The 8,892-nt window shown below is 34.8% G+C and overlaps 1 protein-coding gene across 5 annotated transcripts in view; it reads right to left on the bottom strand.

Annotated features, from left to right (window-relative positions):
* The window catches only part of LOC148941959 (ATP synthase subunit C lysine N-methyltransferase), a 56,517-nt gene that overhangs the window by 47,522 nt on the left and 103 nt on the right, over positions 1-8,892 (bottom strand). Inside the window, exon 1 of one of the 5 annotated variants that reach the window (XM_089102886.1) lies at positions 1,524-1,591. The exons of 3 other annotated variants lie outside the window; for them this stretch is intronic. The gene's annotated coding sequence lies outside the window, so the exon portion shown is untranslated. Of the gene's footprint in view, positions 1-1,523; positions 1,592-8,892 lie in introns of those variants that run through there. One more of the 5 variants, XM_089102885.1, reaches the window with a different exon arrangement.

The following is an 8,892-nucleotide window of genomic DNA, read 5'->3' as shown; positions in this document are numbered from 1 at the left end:
GTGGTATTTTACACTACTTACTGGCTGATATGCTGAATCATTCCCTACCAACAATAGATATTATGATTAAAGAAATAAAAAAGAAACAGATATTCAGTATACTGGTCTTGCAATATAGATAAGTTATGCAAACACATAAAAGTTAAAGGTGCATTGACAAAGATAACAAATAGATAAGATTTTTTAACGTAGAACTAAAAAGAAGCATGATCCTTGAAGGTCACATCTCTCCAAAATGTCCTTTAGGTAAGTGACATCAAAGCTTACTTCTTTGCACAATGTTTTTATGACTTTGCAATGCTAAGCTTTAAAAAGATGTAAATTCTCAAACTTAGTTATGAGAACAAAGTGTTTCATAGCTTTCAAAATATAAATTAGAACAACAAGAATGACAAAGTCAAAGATAAGAAATTACACCAGCCACTATTAATGCAACTACCTATAAAATTGCAGGGCAAAGACATATGTTCTGAGATTTTTTTCATGAAACAGAAGCCAAAGATATAGATATGAGGCAAAAATGTACTTGGTAAGGTACTTCAACAGTTCTGATTATTATTTTATTTGTGTTTTCCTTTTAATAAACTTTGAATTAGTTTTGTACATTTTCTAATAATATATTGGGTTTATCTTTGACTAGTATTCAATAACATTTTCAAAAACAGGAAACCCTCCTTCTATATGGCCCAAAATTTCCTCGAGAGTTTCAGCCATTTCAATGACATTTTCATTGTCATTGGATGGTTTTTTGATGTCATACATGTCAATGGTAAATCTATTCAGCATAGCAGGTGTAAGATCAAAGTCCCTACAGCACTTTCCCTGCCAATTTAGCCAAAGTTGGATGGTAACAGTAGAGTTAGGCATTTTAAGCTGTATCCTGTTTTGAATTTTGTACTTGACAAGATTCATAACAGAAAGCACTCTTGATGGAGGGGTTGCTGATGGATAAGCTTAAGACAGAAAGAGCTGCTTGAGCTATGTCAAACAAAGGTCAGTTTTTCCCACTCTTTTCTGTATTTTTATCAAAATTTGACCACTTTCCCATATATTGTTTTTCACACTAAGGATAATCCATGCTTTGATAATTTAAAATTTAGGTCATCATGGAGCCTGCAATGCAATATTAGAATCCCTATGGGGTTCTAAAAATTCCATCTGTCTTTGAAGACAGATTCCTGAATCTGTCAGTAGAAGTTGTCAGTAAACATTAGACTTTAAAATTCTGAGTTTTGTCATTGTTATTGTGAAGACAAAATGTGCCCACTTTGTGCTGAATTTTTTTGACATGTACAAAATCAATGCAATGTGCCAATTTGAAAAATTCAATGCGCAATCAACTCAAAAAAGCACTGATGAAACATATAATTTAAGATTTAAATTTGCACATCAGGAGAGATTGGGGGGTGAAGTACAGCAGGGCTGTATGCAAAATGTGTTAACTATGATTATTCTATATATTGTAAAGCAAGATTTGTTTTCTTAAAATTTTTCCTTATGTCCAGTTACTTATCTACCCATACTTCTGTAATTTCCTTGTTTCTATCTCTAACTCTAGGCTACACTTATTCCATAAGGTTTTTTACTCTCGCTCCAAGAATTTGAAATTTAGCGATTAGAACTATGGTTGCCAGATTTTGAGCAGAACGTAGAGCCCAAACCGGCGCAATCGCTAGCCCAAACTAGCAAGCGCTATTATATCCTGGTTATGCCTTATTATAGCACTTTTATGGGTAAAACAAGTTAAAAAATGAAATCGACATATCAGACAACCAGCTCCCTTTTTAAGAGTCTACATTTATCAGATTGCAGCTAGCTCCCCCCCCCCCAAAAAAAAACTTCTTTTCCCCCAATGCGTCCAATCAAAATTGTATATAGCCATTTTGTTAAAAATGCATCAAATATGATATAGAAAAACTCCAGGAATAATACAGCCCCAGAAACCAGGAGCAGGTGTTGCAAATTATGCTCCAGGTTCATAAAAGGTCTTTGTCAAAGGGGGATCATTTGATTGCAATTAGGAATTTCTTGCGCCCTTGTTGAGACAAAAGTGATTGAAAGGTAACTAGCCCCCCCCCCCCCGAAGATCCTTTTTCCCCAAATGCACCTGACCAAGATTTCAAGATAGCCATTTTGTTCAAAATAGTTTAGACATCAAATAACAAGGTAATCCTACAAACATCAGAGAGGTCATATTTGATTGGAAATTAAACGTTCTACTTCACTTTTTAAGAGTCAAAATAGATCGAAGGGCAACTAATCCTCCCCTTGCCCTTTTTTCGCAAAACCCATCCTTTAAAAATTTTTAAATAGAGGTTTCGTTAAAAATAGTTCAAACATCAGACAAAAAAAACACTCCAGGGTAAACACAAACTCGCAGAGCCCACGGACAAGCGTTTTAAGCTATGCCCCGGGGGCCTATAAGATTTGTATGTAAGGAGTGGTCGTACAAACTCAAAAGGTATTTCATTTGATTGGAAATTAAAAGTTCTAGTGATCGTAGGGCATTTACTTCTCCCCCCCCCCCAACACACACGCCCTTTTTGTCTTGAATGTATTAGATCAGTATGAGAAAGCCATTTTTTTTAAATAGTCCAACGATCAGATAACAAAAATTTTGGAGTCAACATACCCACCCAACCCCAAGAGCACGGAGGAAAGGCTGTAACTTGTGCCCCGGGTGCATATAAAGGTCTTTATGGAAGAGTTGGCCGTATACATTTCGGAGAGGACTCAAAGGATTAGAAATTCAAAGTTCTAGTTCCCTTTTTAAGAGTCAAAAGTGATCTGATGGCCACTAGCCAATCCCTCACCAACCCTCTTTTCCCCAAACGCGTCTGATCGAATTTTTATGTTGCCAATTTGTTCAAAAATAGATCAGAGATCATATAAAAAGTTGCACTGATAACACAATCCCCCCCCCCCCCAGAGACCAGGGGCAAGTTTTGTAAATTATGCCCCGGAGGCATATCTGGTTTTGTATGGAGGGGATGGTATTATAACCCTAACAGGGGCTCATTTGATTGTTAATCGGAATTTCTAGTGCCCTTTTTAAGATTCAAAAGGGATCGAAGGAAAACAAAATCCCCCCATGCCTTTTTTCGCCAAATGCGTTCGATCAATATTTTGAGATTTAAAAACCTTGAGATTCAATAGCCATTTGGTTCAAAATAATTTAAAGATAAAATAAAAAAAATCTGTGGTCTACACAACCCATCAGAAACCGTATGCAAAAGATATAAATCTCATATGAGGTTTTTTATGTAAGGGGTGGTGGTATAAACTTCAGAGGTGGCTTGTCTGATTGAAAATTGAAAGCTCTAGGTACCTTTTTAAGAGTCAAAAGTGATCACAGGCTATCTACCCCACCATCCTTCCCTTCATACACACCCTCTTTTCCCCAAATGCATTGAATACAAATTTTGGGATAGCCATTTTTTTTTATTTAATTAAAATAAACTTTCCCAAAAATAATTTTTTCAAATAAAAGAAAAGGCCATTTTAAACTTAAGCTCAGTTGATACAAATACCTGTTAAAATTAAAAATCAACACGACCAGAAATTACTATTAAAGAATAAATGAAACCCAAAACGAACAGAAATTAAATAAACAATCATAGCAAAAAACATACAACAAGCAATAATATGAATGAATAAATAGATTTTAAAGCGAGTAATTTTTACCTTGAAAATAAAAATCAAGTTTAAAATGAAAACAATATTTTGCTGTTGAAGCATAAATGAAACTTAAAACAAACAGAAATTAAATAAATAATCAATGCAAACAAACATACAATAGATATTAATTTAAATGAATAAATAAATCTTAAAACGAGTGATACTTAAATTGAGTATGCAAATCAAGCTTGAAACGAACAAAATACACTACAAACAAGATTTTGGGTACTGCCTCTTTCTCTCACCAAGAAAGTCTAAAACCTACTGCGTCATTGGCGCTTTACTTAAAACCAACTTTATTACAAATATTTTCTTTTGTACTTAATATTGAAAATAACCATTAAAATTATAGTAAAATTTTGAACTGATGAGCTTTCGGCCATTAATATTATTATACATCAAATATTCAGTTTAATTTATTAGTTCTTTCTAAAGTTGTTCAAGACGAATATAGTTTCACTACAAACAAGAGAACCATAAGCCTACTGCGTCATTGGTGCTTCACTGAAAAGAATTACATAACAGATATTTTCTTTTTCAGTTCTTACAGCATTGAATTAAAAACAAAATTAGTGAAATAAATTCTTAAACTGATGTATCTTTCAACAACCAATATCATTATATGTTAAATATTCAATTTGATGTTGTTTATACTTTCCAAGACTGTTCAAGACTGTTAGTGATTATTATTCGTTTCGAGCTTGATTTGCATATTCAATTTAAGTTTCACTCGTTTTAAAATTTATTTATTCATTACATTAATATCTATTGTATGTTTGTTTGCATTGATTGTTTATTTAATTTCTTTTCGTTTTAAGTTTCATTTATAATTCAATAGGAAAATATTTTTTTTTCGTTTCAAGCTTGATTTTCATATTCAATCTAAGCATTGCTCGCTTTCAGATATGTTTATTCATTTATATTATTACTTGTTTTATGTTTTTGCTATTATTGTTTATTTAATTTCTGTTCGTTTTGGGTTTCATTTATTTTTTAATAGTAATTTCTGGTCATTTTGAGTTGAAATTTTAAAAGGTATTTGTATCTGCTGAGCTTAAGTTTAAAATGGCCTTTACTTTTCTTTGAAAAATTTATTTTTCGGAAAGTCTTTTTTTAATTAATTTTTTTTCGTTTTTGATTGAAAAAAATTTAAAGTTTTTAAAAATTCTTTATTTCAAAATCAAACTTAAAAAAAAAAAATCAAATATTCATAAAAGTATCAAAACTGGTATCAAAGTAACGATATCAAAGTAAAAAAGCGTGCCTTTATCGTCGTCGTATAAACTTTGAAGTTTATACGACGACCCCTTCTATATGAAGTGCGTCTGGGAAACAAATAAATGGAGTATGGGGGGAGGCTAGCTGCCCTCTAATCACTTTTGACTCTTAAAAAGTAAATTACAATTTTCAATTTCCAATCAAATGAGCCCTCTATGAAGTTTATACGAGCATCCCTTCCATAACAACCATATATGCCCCCAAGGCTTAACGTACAACGCCTACCCTCGGGCCGTGGGAGGTTGTGTCGACACCGGAGTTTTTGTTATCTGAACTATGTACTATTTTTAACAACATATCCATCTCAAAATTTTTATCTGATACATTTAGGGCGTGGAGGGGGGGGGGGGGGGCAAATTGCCTTCCAATCTCTTTTGGCTCTTAAAAAGATAACGACAAATTCCAATTTCCAATCAAATTAACCCTCTCCGAAGTTTATAAAGGCATCCCTTCCATAAAACGATATATTTCCCCAGAGCATTACTTACAACGCCTGCCCCCGGGCCATGGGGGTTACGTCGACACAGGAGTTTTTTTTTTCATCTGACCTCTTATGAAATGGCTATTTTAAAAACTTTATCGGATAGGCTTGGGGAAAAAAAGGTGTGTGGGTGGGGCGGTTCTGGTTGCCCTCGGATATCTTTTGATTCTTAAAAAGTGAACTAGAACTTTCAATTTCCAATCAAATGAGCCCTCTCTGAAGTTTATACGAGCATCCCTTCCATAAGAACCATATTTGCTCGAGGGTATAACTTATTAATAATCTTGTTAATAATCTACTTGTTCTGACTGATGCTCTTGGCAAAGTTGCACCTTCTGTAAATGTAGGTTTCTTTGTTTTAATATTTCTAATCCTGCTCCTCCTTTATCATTGGGTACAAGTGAAAGTGTGTTTCAAAGATGAAATGGCTTGCCATTACTTTTTCTGTTTCTATTTTGGCTACTTGTTTGTCTCTGGTTGCCAGTGCTTTACTGTGTATCTGTCTTTCATATGATAAAATCTTCCCAAATACAGGAATGTGTAGTCACCAAGATTTGTGTAAGCAACCATAGCTCTCTAACTATTCTGTTTGTTTCGGGTTTCTAGCCTTTAAGAATAAAGACCTGCTGAATAAGCTGCAGAATAAAGACCTTCTTCAGTTGAGAAGAGTTTATTCTAAGTACTGTAAATTATTATTATATTTACCAAGATAGCATAGAAACCAAAGATAATTTCTTGTTTTAGACTTACTAACTCACTAGTGCTGCCTGATGAAATTGCTATATACATATATATACACACACACACACACACACACACACACATATATATATATATATATATATATATATAGAGAGAGAGAGAGAGAGAGAGAGAGAGAGAGAGAGAGAGAGAGAGAGAGAGAGAGAGAGAGAGAGAGAGAGAGAGAGAGAGAGAGAGAGAGAGAGAGAGAGAGAGAGAGAGAGAGAGAGAGAGAGAGAGAGAGAGAGAGAGAGAGAGAGAGAGAGAGAGAGAGAGAGAGAGAGAGAGAGAGAGAGAGAGAGAGAGAGAGAGAGAGAGAGAGAGAGAGAGAGAGAGAGAGAGAGAGAGAGAGAGAGAGAGAGAGAGAGAGAGAGAGAGAGAGAGAGAGAGAGAGAGAGAGAGAGAGAGAGAGAGAGAGAGAGAGAGAGAGAGAGAGAGAGAGAGAGAGAGAGAGAGAGAGAGAGAGAGAGAGAGAGAGAGAGAGAGAGAGAGAGAGAGAGAGAGAGAGAGAGAGAGAGAGAGAGAGAGAGAGAGAGAGAGAGAGAGAGAGAGAGAGAGAGAGAGAGAGAGAGAGAGAGAGAGAGAGAGAGAGAGAGAGAGAGAGAGAGAGAGAGAGAGAGAGAGAGAGAGAGAGAGAGAGAGAGAGATATATATATATATATATATATATATATATATATATATATATATATATATATATATATATATATATATATATATATATATATATATATATATATATATATATATATATATATATATATATATATATATATATATATATATATATATATATATATATATATATATATATATATATATATATGTGTGTGTGTAATGAACATATCCAATGGCCTTGATAAAATATTTGTCCATATAACCTTAAGTATTATCAGTTTATTACACTTCTAAAGTATTGCAGGAGTTTTTGTATGACTTTTCCTTTTTGAAAGAATTTGATGGCTCCTAAGTCATAATCTTTCAAAGTGTTATTTGAAATAATTGGCAAAATGACAATTTTCCCGGAAAAAATAATATATTATAAACGCATCCAAACACCCCTCCCCCACAGCCCTCAGGGCAAGGGTTGTAAGGCGCCTTAGGGGCATATAAGGTTTTTTATAGAAAGTGTTGATGTAGAAACTTCAAAAAAGACTCATTCGATTGGAAATTCAAAGGGCTAATACCCTTTTTAATAGTCGAAAGTGATTGGAGGGTAACTAACCCCCCACTCACACCCTCTATAACCCTTGCCCTTAAGACTTATGGGGGTGGGGGAGTGGCATTCTCAAAGGTATAATTTCCAGATTTTTCTTCTACGTTGAACAAAATGGCCATCTCAAAATTTTGATTGGATGTGTTGGGGGAAATGGTGGGTGTTGAAGGGGTGTAAGTTGCCTTCCAATCACTTTCGACTATTAAAAAGGGCACTAGCCATTTAAATTTTCAATTGAATGAGCCCTTTTTGAAGTTCCTACGACTGCACTTTCTATAAAAACCTTATATGCCCCCAAGGCATAACTTACAACCCTTGCCCTAAGGGCTTTGGGGGTTTTTCATCCTCAAAGACCTAATTTCCAGAATTTTCAACCACGTTGAAAAACAGGGCTATATCCAAATGTTGATTGGATATGTTTGGAGAAAAAGTGGGCGTGAGAGGGGGGTCAGTTGCACTCCAATCACTTTCAACTATTAAAAAGGCCCCTAGCCAATTGAATTCCAGTCGAATGAACCCTTTTTGAAATTTCTATGACAAAGCTTTCTATAAAAAGCTTATATGCCCCCAGGGCATAACTTACAGCCTTTGCCCTGAAGGCCGTGGGGGAGTGTCCTCCTCAAAAACATAATTTCTAGATCTAGAGCCGTATGGCCTACTTCTACTATAGGCAACGCTATAGCGTTGCCTCTGCTAGTCTATTAATCAGATAGCAAAAGTTTTGTGATCAACATGCCCCTCCCCCAAGATCCGATGGCAGCTAGATCCCCTCCCCCCACCATCCCTTTTTCATCCAAATGCGTCCGATCCAATTTTTGAGATCTTCATTTTTGCCACAATAGAAAAAAAGATCTTTATAGAAACCCCGGGGTTTACACAACCCCAAGAATCCAGTCGTAAGTATTGTATATTATGCACTGAAGGCATATACAGTTTTTAAATAAGGAATGATGGTATAATGGATATGAAGAGCGGTGGGCCGAATGGTTCCAAAGGGCGGGGTACAGTATATAAATTTCTTTTCAAAGTTATTTCTGTTTGTTGTATACGTTTTATTTAACATTTTATTAGTTATTTCATTTTTTCTTGACAGCAGTGAAGCAGTGCACGTACTGGCTGCTTTTTGAATAAAATCTGCGGACCATTAAAAAAAAAAAAAAATACTGTTTTCCATTTTTAGAAGTCTAGTTTAATTCCAATTTTGTTGGAAATGAAGGTTGGCTTTGGTATCACAATCCTTCATAAACAAACAAGTAAAAGATCCAGCTGAACATTCTGTTAATATTTCCGCTGTGTCTGAGCCAAATTGTAAAAATAGATTTTATTTGTAAATGTCATACGAAGTTATTTTTGGTCCGCCAATGTCGTACTTATGGTTCGTTTACACATTGCGGAAATCCATGCGGAAATCCTTCCGTATCTGTTCGAACTACGGCTAAAATAACGCTGCGTTTTAAGGCAAAGATTTCAGTTTATTGCAACAGCATGACCTATGTTC

The sequence above is a fragment of the Artemia sp. Qi Xiang Cuo genome, chromosome 17 (assembly GCF_049724085.1).
Source record: "Artemia sp. Qi Xiang Cuo chromosome 17, ASM4972408v1, whole genome shotgun sequence".
Lineage (NCBI taxonomy): Eukaryota > Metazoa > Arthropoda > Branchiopoda > Anostraca > Artemiidae > Artemia > Artemia sp. Qi Xiang Cuo.
This window is presented reverse-complemented; position numbering and strand designations above follow the sequence as displayed.